Consider the following 15047-nt stretch of genomic DNA (forward strand, 5'->3'; position numbering starts at 1 on the left):
TGCTGAATCAACCTGGTACAATACAACTACTACTAGCCAGCATATCTCACCAACACTATTAACTTTGCTATGTTTAAAAGGTAGATGTCTCTTGAACCTTTATGATCAATCTTGGGTGGCAATTTTCTTTGTAATAATGACATATATTGTTATTGTGACTCATTAGTATGTAATACATTGTAATAATAAAATAAAATATAAATCTTCGGCAGCCCATGAACCTCCATTATCTTAAAAAGAAAAAGCAACCTCTGGCAACGAGAATTTGAGTCATCATGGACAAAGATTCAACTGCTTAAAAAATCAATCTGAACAATGTTTGTTTCACCGTAACTTCAGGACCATGTATTTTGAGGGCAAATTGTATACAAGAAGGCGGTCGTGAGTAGTACTTGTTCTATGCCAAACCAAAACCCCTTAAATTCTATAAATTATAGTCAGACAGCATTTTGAGAAAAGTAGTCTATGAGATCCGAGAATACTAGCAGTTGTCCTTTTTCTATTTCTTACAACATATAAAGCCAATTGGCATCAGTGAATGAGAATAAAACTCACAGCAGACTGGAATAGTCTGTGCAGTTGTATTGGAAACATCTTGGGTAGTTCCTCGGCACAATGCAGATGAAAGCAGAAGAGAGAAACATGACTGAATGGTGTTTCACAACAAACTGTAGGTTAGTAGGCCAACCTGAACGTCGCGCCAAATTTGGTACATATTCCACTTGTCATTTATTATGTAATTCTGTCTTTGGAAGTATATCAACTCTTCTCACTCTGAGCTTGGATCGTGCTCCTACAACAAGAAGAACAACCATCAAAATATGTTAGTGTATCTTTTGATTATTGTGGACATAGAACACTCAAAGCGGGCATCAGAAATCTCATCCCATGTAAGACAACCTGTCCTCCCAAGGGTGAAATTAATATAATCTAATTCCCAATAGAAGTAGCTTGATACGAGGCAAAATATATTTGAACAGGATTAGCTATTAGACTATTATGGACGAGGTTGTCTGTAGGTTATAAATTGTGGTCTGTGATGGTTTGCATGGCAATGGGTTATGGACAGAGACAGACAGACAGACACACACACACACACACACACACACACACACAGAGAGATGGGTCTACTTTAGAGATGGTTGATTGGGTGGTAGCTAAGAAGCGTTGACACAGACACAGACACGGATGCGGAAACGGACATGGACACAGACACGGGACACGGCAATTTCAAAATTATGAGAACACGGGCACGACAGTAAAATATGTTTTCATATATATATATATATATATGTATTTGCTATCTAGATTAATATTATATTCACAATCAATCAACATTAAGAAAAACTAACTCTAATTCTTTTTTTTTAAAAGCACTTTCAAATTAACATTTACAGTTTATATTTTTTATGGATGATCTATTAAGTATTTAAATCTAAGAAAAAAATAATAAACATTCAATATTCATCACAAGCATTAAATAAAATGGGGAAATAGACAATTTAGCATGTCCCCAAAGTATTCCCTAAAAATAAATTAATTAAATAAGGCGACACGCCATGTGGTGTGTCCCATACGTGTCCCCAAAGTGTCTACGTGTCCGACACGGATATGGCACTTATTTTGAAGTGTCGATGCTTCATAGGGTGGTAGTCATCGGCAATGACTATTAGAGGTGATCACTATTAATGGGGTTAGGACAGAGTAACTTGATGACTCAATGTGAGTTAGGATTGGAATAACATTCCATTTGTTTTGGCAGAAAATATTTTTCGTATTTTCTAGAGTTAGATACTATAGAAAGCAAAAGCAACATAAAATGTTTTGTGGCGGTCAATGGAAAACAAGCTCATTTGGGAAAAAAATATTTTCCAATTTCAAAAGATAGAAAATGTTTTCCGAACTTAAGTCTTACCAACACAACCACACTATTACCATCATCATCACCTCCAAAAACCCGACCATCATCTCCACCACCACCACCACTATCGCCAACATTACCTTCACCACCTCCGCCACCAAAACCTCCACCTCACCCGACTACCACCCCACCGCCATCAACACCAACTGCCCCACCTCCTCCTACCACTACCACTACCACTACTACTACCACTAACACTAACACTAACACTAACACTAATACAACAACTAATACATTAGTTTCAAAGTCGCAACTAGACATAGGAAAACATTTTATGAAAAAAAAAAAAAATTCATAAAAATATTTTAATTACAAAATGCTTTCCTCAAACAAAGTAAGAATTACTATGAATAATAAAATATGTAAATTTTCTGTTGCAATCATCATCACAAGGGAAAATTGTTTTTTCAGAAACATAAGAGGGTGTTGTGATTGTTAGAAACCTAAGGGGTGTAGTCTATGTTACATGGAATTGGATATGAGTATCGGGTGCAGGTATCTGTCCAAAAGTTGGACATTCACAACCATTAATCTTAGGATATCGAGATGTGTCCAAAAGTTACATATGGAGACACATCATGGACACACACACACACACACACACACACACACATATATATATATATAACATATCATATAATATAATATACTTAGATAAGATGTTTTAAATTATGTAGAAATGTACATGAAATTAATTATGATTAAGAGACGTGATATTCCTCTCTAACCCATGTGTGAGGTTAGAAATGTGTCTTTAATAGCAAATGTAAGTTTCATTTTTTTTCAAGCATCGTAAAAAATTAGAAGATTCAAGTGTCTAAATTTACAGGTGTTGGACATGTTGGACACATGGCACTCTTAGGTGTTGGACATGTTGGACACATGGCACTCTTACCTTTATTATATTCCATGGGCACGGTCGGGGAAAATAAAAGAGTCCATATAACACACATGTAAGTACAATTTACACAAAGCATGTGAATAATAATAATAATAATAATAAAATTGGAAAAAAAATAATTAAGATGACCTCACCACTTGTATTTCTTGAGAAGAACTTCAGTATCTCGTCAATTATAATAACCTATGCCAGGTTGACAATATCGTAAGTAATGTCAAGTAAGAAAGAGATCCAAATATGAAACAGAAAGTGATGCAGTGTATTATATTTAAATCAGAAACAATTAAACAAAATAGTCTACATATAAGATATTACTTGCTACTGTAGGTTTCACTAAGCTATTCAGGAAAAGAGCTGAAGTTATTCAAGAAAGGGGTGAAAATTATCAGTTGAAGACATCATTAAAGCTATTCTGAGTAATGGAAGAGAAGCTACCATGACACGGTGACAACTAGAAAGGAAACAAAGAAAAGTAATTAATGAGATTTTATCCATAAAACAAAGTGTGATTTGAAAATTTAACTAAGCCACCACCATATTTGAGGCTCATTGAAGAAATTCCCTATTTATTAACTCTCACAACCCATTCAACAAGTAAATAGAATTTGGCGTTAATGTCTGGGTACTAAATGTAAAGATGTTGCTAATTCCAATCATAGAGCAAGGCATCCTTCAATGCCAGTCTTTTAAATGTAAACACTACAATGGAACTATAAACATAAATTCAACCCAACTATTTGACTTAGAGATTGTTGTTGATGATTTTCATTTTTAAATTTTCTAAGACAAGTGTCGAATGAGTTATTTAGATCCAAAGGCATGTCTAATAAATAAGTAAATAACAAGATTGCTTCTCCATAATAATGTGGTATATACATCCCCTACATTTCAATTATGGATGGGAAAGTAACATATTAGCCGTCCATCAGTTTTACTACATAGGGGCCGTTTTTAGATTATTAGATTATAGCTTTAAATAGAAGTTGTTAGCTTGTTTGGTGTAGATGTTAGATTATACATTTAAGCTGGAAGGTAGTGTTTGTTAGAATAAGTTGTATACTACCTTTCATTGTGTAATTATCATTTTGCCCTTATAAGAAATGCAAAAATTGTGAAAAATAATTTTTTTTTTCAAAATTTCATTTTCAGAACTATTTTCATAATTTTTTTACACACAGGAAGACTGCAATCTGGATATGTGGGTAAGCTATGGAGGAAAGCTTTCCTTCCAAAGAACATGTCTCACAGTAAGATTATATTTTGCCAAATAATGGGATGTTTCTTTACAATTTGTACTGTGATACCCCTGTTCCGTATTATGCTAATTGATCCTCCTTATGCATATGATTATGTGTTTGATATGATTTTGAGTGCCATTTATATGAATATATGTGGTTTTGAATTTCTATCTGTTCACCATAGGAATATCTGTTTGATTATCTGCTTTGGAATTTAAATTGAAGGCCTTATCGGCCACAGAACCTGAAATTGATTGCGCCATCGTGATTGGCATAATTTTTAGAGCCTACGGTGAAATTTGATTGAAAATTGATTCGGATCAAAATAATTAGATTCAGAATGATCAATTAAGTGCCCAATTATTTAATATTAATAATTTTGACTAGTGGGACTTACAAAAGAGGGCACAACGCACTCAATTCCTCTCTTTTATCCATTTGGGCTGAGATTTCTCTAGAGAGGGAGAGAGAGGGCCGGTTCTAGAGAGAGAGGAGGAGTTATGCATTTTGATCCAAGATTGTGAAATTGGAAGTTAAAACTCAAAGAACATTGAGTGTTTGAAGCTCCTAGGTGAGTAATCAATTCTTGATTTATGAATTATGTAATTTTGTGAAATCAAGTAGTATGGTAGCTCATGGCTAAGATTGAGCTGAATTTGAAGTTAAAATGAACATGCATGTGCATAATTGTTACAATTTTGGGTGTTCTAGCATGTAGCATGTTAAATATGAAGAATGGAGCATCAAACCTTACATGCATGAGTAGTTCTGTGTAGCTTCATGATTTGGAGCATCATTTGTACCATTTGTAACAGAAATGAATTGGTTTTGTTGAATTGAAAGTCATAGAACACATGCATGTAAGGAATTGCTATAAATTTCCATGTTTGAGCACAATGTATATGATCCATGTTGAATTTTTGGTTTAAGTCCATATATTTGATCATTTCTTCACCAATTAAGTTGAGAATAATGAGTATCCTCCACATGCAAGTACAAACCATGGAGGTATTGGTCTTGAATGTTTAAAGTTAATGTGTTGGTGATGAGTTTGGGTCAATTTGAGCCATACATGTGATTAATTTGTGAAATTGAGCTCCATCGTGTTGTAATTTGGTGTTGGTACCGTGTTAGTATATGATTATGTGAAGTTTGAGCCAAAAGCATGCATCTAGAACCATTGAATGTCGAGTTGGAGCTCAAGAACATGTTCTGAAAAACCCAAAAAATTTGATGTCCGGTCGAGCGTGAATTTTGTGCTTCCAGTATTTTTGCAGACTTGGATGTCCGCTCGAGCGGGGAAGTTCACGCTCGAGCGGGGAGCAGCTATGTAGACAGACCTTCAGCTCGAGCGCCAGACTTCACGCTCGAGCGTAATTTTGATGCATCCAGCACTTTTGAAGACCTCATGGGTCCGCTCGAGCGGGGAAGTCCACACTCGAGCGGGGACCCTGTTTTCTGAAATTTTGAAAAGACATTCTGAGTTTCGTTTTCCATTCTCTGTCACTTCTAAGTACTCTTAGGCATGCATTGAGCATTGTAATTGAGTTAGAAGAATAAGAATAAAGCCTAGAGAGGAATATGTGAATTAAAGAACGGATTGAATCGGTTGTGACCCATATGTGTTATGTGATGTGTAGGGTCAAGCTCCAGGCCAAATCAACCAGCCGATCACTATGAGTAATATTTTAACAAAGATATCTGAAATATGTTATTGCCCAATTGCTTACGTCCGTGTAAGTTTTATAAGATTCGCTGATTCGATTGGTGGACAATGTTTGCTATACCAAATGAATGGGGCAGAGGCCGTTCTGACAAGAATAAATGGATGGGCCAGAGGCCGTTTGACAAGAACGAATGGATGGGCCAGAGGCCGTTCTGACAAGAATAAATGGATGGGCCAGAGGCCGTTTTAACAGAGCGAATGGATGGGCCAGAGGCCTTTCTAACAAGAATGAATGGATGGGCCAGAGACCGTTTTGACAAGAACGAATGGATGGGCCAGAGGCCGTTTTGACAAGAATGAATGGATGGGCCAGAGGCCGTTCTGACAAGAATGAATGAATGCCAGAGGCCGTTTCGACATGAATAAATGAATGGGCCAAAGGCCAGTTTGACACGAATAACAGTTTGACACGAATGATAGTTTGACACGAATAACAGTTTGACATGAATAACAGTTTAACATGAAAGTATGAATGGGCCAAAGGCCAGTTTGACCTGAATGATACTAATGAATTGGGCCCGAGGCCGTATGATGTGTTTGGAACCGCAATTACCTAACTTACATATGTCTATGTATGTGTGTATTAGTTAGAAATATAAACTAGGCCCAAGGCCGTTTGAGGTATATTATTCCAATGTATATTCTTTATTTGATATTGTTCACTGGGCTTTCGCTCACGCTCATTCATGTGTTTGTAGGTGAGCCAAGAGAGGTCTAGACCCAGCCTCAGTGAAGTCTGTATGGAACAACCAAAGTTTTGAAGAGTCAGCCCTTGTGTCTCACGCACGAGACACGTCTTTGCCCTTTTGCCATTCTGTGTATTTTCGTCATGTTGGCGAGGACTTTGGTATACGTCTGTGTATAGTTTTGGTTGGTTGACTTAGATTTGAATGATCCTGTTTGTACAGAACCTTATGCTACTATACTTTCTGTTGTGAGTTATTAACATATGTAAATGTGGAATGTTACGATGTGCATATAAGCACGGCTCTATGGACAAAGTTTTAAATTTGCTTCCGTTTGGCTCCTTTATTCTGATGAGTTTTGTCTTATTTGGTTTGAGGTCGTAGGTAATCTCGTGATTACTGGCCGGTTATGGCCTTAACCCATAGGGGCGGGTTCGGGTCGTGACATGTACTATACATGTACCCAATAGTTTTTGGGTCTGATTTAACATCGATTGAATTCCCGTTGTTCCATGACTAGAGCATCATGAACTGCACAAAACCCTAATCCGTAAATTGGATTTTTTTCTTCTCAAAGTCATTACAAAAACCCTAAATTGTGGATTGGATTCTTCCATAAATTGCTACAGATTAACAACCACCATCGTAGAAAGCAAAGTACAAATCAAAATCGAAATCTATTTGGTGGTTGTGATCCAAAATCATCAAACCCAAATCTGTAGCAAAGGGATCAAAGATAGTAAAGAATTGAACCAAAATCATCAACAAGTTCAGGTGCTTGTCATCTAGGCAACGAGTTGCCTTCGTTACACATATCTGATTGTCGTCACCCAGCTTCAGAAGTTGTCGGCCGCATCGTCACCCATCTTCGGTAGTTGTCGGCAAGTCATGTTGCCAAGTCGAAAGAATCAAAGAAAATGAGTAGAGAGAGAGAGAGAGTCATGAGGGAGAGAAGCAGTGAAATGAATGGTTGGGATATTCATATAGTGGCACAGCTGTAATTCTTGCAAAATCCAAGGGATGTTTAAATAATTTCACCCATTAACACAGCTTTCTGCATAAACTATAAGCCGAGAAGCACCTCTTTCAGTGGTTGCAATAAACAGCTTATTTGGGGCCAAAATAAGCTGTGTTAAGCCATAAATCGATCCCATTAAGCTACCCCAAATACTCATTTTTAACTTAATATAAGTTAAAAGGTGATAAAAGCAGCTTATAAGCTACACCAAACACCTACATTCCAAGGGAAACTAACCCACAATAGAGAAATGCAGTAATCAGGTACACATGTGCAACACATTTGACAGGGGCAGAGAATACCACTCTCTATCAATAACAAGAAAAAAGTAGCAATTCATGTCATTTGTCTATTAATTTTAACAATATCATAACGCAGTTAGCAGCAGAAGATGTACCAACATGGCAAGATAATAAGCGCCGATACTCAGAGAGAATATGAACATCAGCAAACAAGGAATGTAATCAAACTACTCACAGGAAATGAAAGATACAAAACGACAATCCACTCAGCCCAAGACAATGGCGTCACCTGCAACACAAAATTCAAATATTTTAATTAACAACCTTATGTAAGGGGGCAAAAAAGTCGAATCATATAAAAGAAATTGCAGTAAATAGATAGAAGTAGAAGATAAATCACTTACGGAAAAAAGAATAGACAGAGGTCGCACGTACAAGATAAGAATATGAAGGAGCATGGTCAGTACAATTGAACCAACAAGCCGCAGATTACTCCAGGGCGGGATAACACTAAAAATAAAGTACAGGTTAGTGGTATTTATTTATTTTCCTTTTCAGTGTTTGAATAAACAACAACATCTACAACTGAGAATGAAAGACAAAAATATGACTTTCACTTATAATAGTAGCTTGAAATTATAAAAGATGGTTAACATAGCTGACTCTGAACCTATCATTGGTCAACAAATACAGCAGGAATTTTAAAGAAAGCCTTGATCTCTGCACCTTCTATCTATAAATATATAGTACAAAGAACAAACAGAATTCCAACAATAAACTTCCCGATTTGAAGAAAATTGTTTACATTTGGAAGGGAGTCTGAGGATTTCAGCATCTCAAATGCATTAAAATAGGCCAATTGAAAGGATGGAAGTTTTGGCATTGTGTGTGTGCTGAGTCTTCAGACCTGCAAGTGTGAATGTGCTTGGTTGTGGAAACATTGGGTCAAATGAACAGCTGAGATTTTATTTTATTTTTGTTTATTTAAATATATATATATATATATTTTGTAGGAGAAACAGAACAGCCAAATTTACAAGTGGTCAATTCTGTTCTTTCAAAGCCTTTCAACTACACTTTGCTTTGCAAACACTATTTTCAATGGTATTCTTCATGCAGTTTAGTTTGCTGCACTTCTGAGAAGCCAATAAGTAGTATCTTAATGAAAAGCAGTATTCCAAATCTATCACCATTAAAAGTGTTTCATGGCCACTTGTATTAGTGAAAAATTAAGGCCTTGTTTGGTTTGTATTTGAGAAACATGTTTTGAGATAAAAAGTACGAAAATTTGTTTGGTTTGGTTTTTTTTCAAAAGATGTTTTGAAAAATTATTTTGAGAGAGTTTTAGAAAAAGTGATTGATTTGAGGTGTATGAGAGAGATTTGTTTAGAAAATTCGTAAACCAAACAAGTTTTGAAAAAAAATTTTGGAAAAATTTGTTTGGTTTGATTACTTTTGAAAACTTATTTGTAGAGAATTTTTCCCAAAATTTTTTGAGAAACACAAACCAAACAAGGCCTAAAAATCTTTATTCTTCCCTGATTTGATTTTATACAGTACCTTATGGGAAGAAGATGGAAATCCAAGAAACTAGCTATAACCATGTTTTTACATGTTACACATTCAGCATTCAAATGAATCGATATGGGGACAGAGACAGTATCAAAGTTGAGATGAAGTTTGAGGTTCAAGTGAATACTTACAGGAGAGATTGATTTTCACTGAGATTATTCAATGCATTGAACATCTCAACAACAACAAGCACTGTCATTGACTAGTACAAAATGTTAGTGTAGAAAAAGGATAATTTATGGGCATGCACAACCAATAATTCTGTTGAACAGAAAATCAAACCATTGTCAATGCAGATCATGGGATCAACAATAAAATGCCGAATGCTTATTGTTGAAAAAAAGACATATGCAGTGTTAGCAGAGTCCTTTTAAAAATAATAATAATAATAATTAAGTTCAAACATATTGTACCTGTACCACGTATTGTACCTGTACCACGTATCTCTTCAATATATCTTCATAGTTTGGCGAAAACGACGTTGTTTCATGCATTATGTAAACAAAAATAAAAATAGAACTGAATCGTAGTGAATCGTAATGAATCGTAGTGAATCACAATGAATCATAGTGAATCGTAAATTGAATCGTACGATTCAATCAATTTCTTATTCAACAGCACAATTCGAATCTTTTTTTTTTTTTTTTTGAAACTTGTATCTAATCGTATGAATCGAATCGTGAATCATATGATTCTATCAACCATGGGTATTTGTACTTCGTATGGTACTTCTTCATGCATATTGTACACGAAAAATGTACCAAATTTTTTCTTCTTACTTTTTGCCGTACCCCAGACACACCTAGTACACTAAAGCCATAGCATACCTCAATCAAAACAATATTTTGTTCTATATAGAGGTAAAATTAGTTTCATTAGACATTATTTATTTGTTCTTTTTTTAAGCTTAGCATGATTTTAAAACTAAGTTATGACTTGTAAGTTATTTAATATAATGACATGTAATTTTTGTTTATACCTTTACTTTTTGCCATTAAATATGAATTGTAAGTTGGATCTTCTTAACAAACTAAAGCATTAAACTAATTTTTGTATTACATTACTCAAAATTAAAAATAAAAATATGTTTTTATAACCGGACCTAACTGTACTTGTACCCTACTTTGTTTAGATTTTACCATATCGACTCTCACCGGTATCGTACCAATACACATACCCGTACACACGCTTCGTAGCTCTGCATGGTTGCTTATTGTATAATTTGGTTCTGAATAGAAACTGAAAGACACACAACCCAGACGGCAGCTAGAATATTTTCACAGCTAGATGTAAAGTTATAGCAATTTCAAAGATCAAATACAAATATATTGACAATTAGAAATGGGCAAATTACATATACCCCCTTGAGGTTTAGCAAAATTATAAATACCCCTGAGGTTTGAAAAATTACAGATACCCCCCTGAAGGTTTTGCATAACAAATTAGGGGGCAAATTGTTATGAAAATATAAACCTCAGGGGGCAATTTGTTATGAAAATATAAACCTCAGGGGGGAGGGGGTATCTGTAATTTTCGAAACCTTAGGGGGCATCTATAATTTAGGTAAACCTCGAGGGAGGTATATGTAATTTGCCCATTAGAAATTATATAAAGGGAAGCCAAAAAGAAGAAAGTGAAGCAATTCCATTTACAATATGTCAAGCCAAGTGTGAACATAAACTTGTCCTCAAATTTGTAGACCATCGCTTTAATATGTGTATAACCGATAAATCAACTCATAATAGGGACACTGATGCAAGGTTAACCACATTTTTCCAGTCAACTTATAACAAATTTGGAGACATCTAACTCAAAATTAATTAATTATAGGTGAAGAAACCTCTAGGCCACATGAACCAAGCTTGGATGGCTTAGAGAAGCAACGTGGGACAAGTCTCTAACATAGCCAATTTTGAAATCAATCCTAATCTGATATTTACTGAATTTCCAACTTTATGGATTAAAGTGGGAATTAAATTCTTAAATATCTTTAGCTGAATTTTCTATTGGATTTAGCCTGAATTTAAATAAGAATAAAATAAAACTCAAGACATTTCTGTCTAAATTCTACGTCTGGATTTTCCGAAATTTGGTCAAATATTTCACTATTCTTCCAAAATGTATTTCTTTGAATTTGGATCTATTTATATTAAGACATCTAATCTGCAAGGGTGGAACCAGGATTCATATTGGGAGGGGCCAAATTGACGTACCCTTCAACCTCTTCCCCTTGCTCAACCCAACCATTCAGCCAAACCCTTTGAAACAGAGTAGCATGCGTGTATATATATGTATTTTATTAATAGTTTATATCCATAAAAACATAGAGAAGATAGAGAAAGGCACAAATCATAATTAACCAATGTAGGAAGTTATTAATTAGGAAACCCAACGATAATTTCAAAATTTATCAACACAAAAAATAGAATCAGTGGAGCACCTACAAGATATAAGAGACTGGGAGAGGCCACTAAACAAATTTTGTTAAAAAAATAAAAAACACGAGAGGCCAATAATGGAAAACAACGTATTTCTCATCTTTCATGCATGTACAGAAATATATATGTGGGTGAAATTAGTGAACTCAAGGGTGCCATCGCCTCGTTTTGCCTGTATGTAGTTCTATCCACACTAATCTGAAGTCAAATTTTGTTGAGTTTATAAAGTTGGCGACTTTCAAAAGCATGGTTTGATGTCATACAAAACCAAAAACAAATGCAGCAAATATCACACAGTAGTCTAATATGAGATAGAACTTACCAATTCAACATTTGGTAATTTAGGCCCACTATCAGCAAAAACAAACCACCATATGAATCCCGCAATGGTGGCAAGTCCAACATAAGCTACAAAAACCAAATAATTCAGTCATACAACAGTTCAAAAAATTGAACTAAAATCAACCTCCTGCTATTGATCTTTGCAAAACTTGAATAGTGAACATGTGAAATACTCATCCAAATTTCTCTCATGGGTATGCTGTAAGAAGCATTCTGCAAATTGGACCACAAGGTGAAAAACAAAGAAGTGCTAACAGACTATACCTCCAATAACTAGATAACGAAAGAATAGCCAACCACTGACAACAGCTTCATTAACCTGCACATTCAAACAAACAAAAAAGTAAAATCATAGAAATCAGAAAGTTTTTCCCTTTCTAAGAAAAAAAAAACACTCGAACGTACTACTAGATTCACAATTCAATGAATTATACAAGAAACAAAGAACCATCATTATGGAATTGTGGAAACTGTAATATTATTTTGAGGGGGGATTAGTACGCTTAATTTTTGTTTCCTAATTAGTATTTAGTTCTTGGTATATATATTTAGAGCTTGTAATCGTTGTTTATGGAGATAATACACATATTGTTTGTAAATTCACATGGCATCAGAGCACATACCATACCCTAGCAGCAATCGCCATGAACCCTACTGCCCAGAAAATGGCCCACTATTAGGAAAAAATTTAACACAAAACTTTTCGTACCCTCACATATCCTTTTAAACAAATTGAGGCTGGGGGTATCAAACCCACCCCACCTCCCACCCCCTCTTCTTTTCTTTTCTTCCTATTTTTGAGGGTTAGAGCAGATCCACCGAGTTCGTATACAGAAGAAGAATGCACCAAGAATAAAAATATAAAAAGATAAATTTCAGAAATTTTTAGTATGCAACAAGTTTTCAACCGTACTAATGCATATATTATACAAAGTGCAACCTCTTGTGTGGCACGAGTTCACATCTTAAATTTGTGGAAGAACTTGATACGAGTATGTATTCCAACACTAATATGCTACAACATATTTCTTAAGACAATCCACTAGAAGGTACCATCAACAAATAAATTTACTCTTCAATTAGATTTTAGTTAATAGAGGTGACTTTACAAGTGTAATTTTTGTAAAAGACATGAAAATAGGATGGTTTTAGACTTTACCAGGAAATAATTTAAGGTATTCAACTTCTCAACTCAAACACTTGGAACTACAATCATGTCAAAGCTCTTCCATGCTCAAAACAGAATTGGGAAAATCTTTCACAATTAAAATGCACCCCACCAGCTTCTTGCTGAAACAGCTATAACACATTTCCTTTATTATTATTATTATTATTATCATTATTTTTTTTTTATTTTTTTTTTAAAGTTAAGGTGATAGGCTAAATACTTTTAACTCTTATGACCTAAGAGCATGGACACTCGTAATAAAATGATGGACGTTGGACATCAACACTCATTGCATACTCCCCGATACATGTGAGCCACTCATCCAAACCTGTCCTACATATTTTTTATCCAAACCTGTCCAACATATATTTTTTTTTTAAACCAAACACACTTCGAACATTTGGGAGACACACATGTCCATTGCTTAGACACACACAAAACACACTGCAAGTTTGAAGAAAATTACTTGGGATCCAATAATAAAATAAAAACAATGCGGATATATAACTTAATCCCCCTCTTTCAAATTTTTTAAATTTCAGGAACAAAGCCTTCCAATTTTTTTGTGAATAGAACATTCTAAAATAGATATTTGAACTTTTTGTTTGCACGTAGAATGCGAAAAGTGATTTTTATTGTTTAGCTAACAAAAGATATATGTATTTCAGTATAAAAAATGAAAGGAATTTTTATTTTTTTTTCAATGTATATCTATTTTTTGTTGCGTCCTTGGTAGTGTTGTACGCTATTTCTTGGAAAATTATCATGGTGTTGTCTTTATATCGTGTCATATCTGTGTCTCGCATCCGTATCATATTTCTTACCATATGAAATTTATAAATCATTTCTACAATTCCATGTTGACCTTGATAAAGTCAACCTAGATAAAGAGTTAGTTTCTCCACAAGAAATTTTCAACTTTTTGTAAATTTAGCTTCCTCTATTCTCCATGTCAGAAAGAACATTGAGCGCATTTAAGGTTGTTCATCTAAATAGAGGAAAACCAAGTGAGTCATTTCAGCTATTTTACATGTACAAGGATACCTATAGGCATGATTGGTTGTGTTCGTTTGTTGCTATCAGTTTACATTTTCCAAGAAACAAAGAAAAATTGGCAAACTATTTTCCAGGAAAATTTTCTAAAAGCAACCCAGTTTTTAGGAAACAACATGAAAACTGTTTTCACCAAAAAATCAAAACAATATGAAAACGATGTATAAACAATATGGATGTTTTCACAAAACCACAACTAAACACATGTGAGTGCAAATCTAATAGTATAATCTTTCTAATTCAAAAGCTTGGGATACGAGGACAATATTGGGATACAAGGACAAAGTTAAGTGTCAGCTTGTTCAGATTTGGTGTCAGTATTACAGACTCACTTAATGGTGGCTGAGAAGTCGTAAGCATATATAATATTAGAGGTTATTTTGCTTTATAAACAATAAATTATATTATTTAAAAACATAGAAAACTCGAGCTTTTGTTTGTAAATTTTGCCAATAAATTATTTATAGTTCAAACATTTTCTTACAGCTGCACCTATATGGAGAAGTCTAGATCACCATCACAACTATGATTGCCTTTGGCAACCTATTCAACCTAGGTTTCCAGCTCCAAAAATGATAAATTCCAACCATGTAATGAAATTTTCTCTTTGACCACGTTTCATTCTGTTCCTCTCTTCTTCCATTGGTAACAGTAGCAGTGTCCACACTTTGGCCTATACTATATCAGCTTTCATGGTCTGAACACGGGGGTAATGTGACAAGCCCATGTAACACAATTCTTG

The 15047-nt window shown here is 34.7% G+C and overlaps 1 pseudogene across 1 annotated transcript in view; it reads right to left on the minus strand.

The window, feature by feature from the left end:
• Positions 1-264: 264 nt before the first annotated feature.
• The window catches only part of LOC145802461 (calcium-transporting ATPase 3, endoplasmic reticulum-type-like), a 116969-nt pseudogene continuing 102186 nt past the window's right edge, over positions 265-15047 (minus strand). The window contains exons 12-18 of the transcript XR_014344581.1: positions 12349-12403; positions 12065-12150; positions 9436-9506; positions 8137-8242; positions 7968-8021; positions 2957-3005; positions 265-793 (exon numbers count right to left, since the gene is read on the minus strand). The product of XR_014344581.1 is annotated as a calcium-transporting ATPase 3, endoplasmic reticulum-type-like (transcript). The remainder of the gene's footprint in view (positions 794-2956; positions 3006-7967; positions 8022-8136; positions 8243-9435; positions 9507-12064; positions 12151-12348; positions 12404-15047) is intronic.

This window comes from Camellia sinensis, chromosome 11 (assembly GCF_055761805.1).
Source record: "Camellia sinensis isolate YWXY chromosome 11, ASM5576180v1, whole genome shotgun sequence".
In the NCBI taxonomy this organism is placed as follows: Eukaryota; Viridiplantae; Streptophyta; class Magnoliopsida; order Ericales; family Theaceae; genus Camellia; species Camellia sinensis.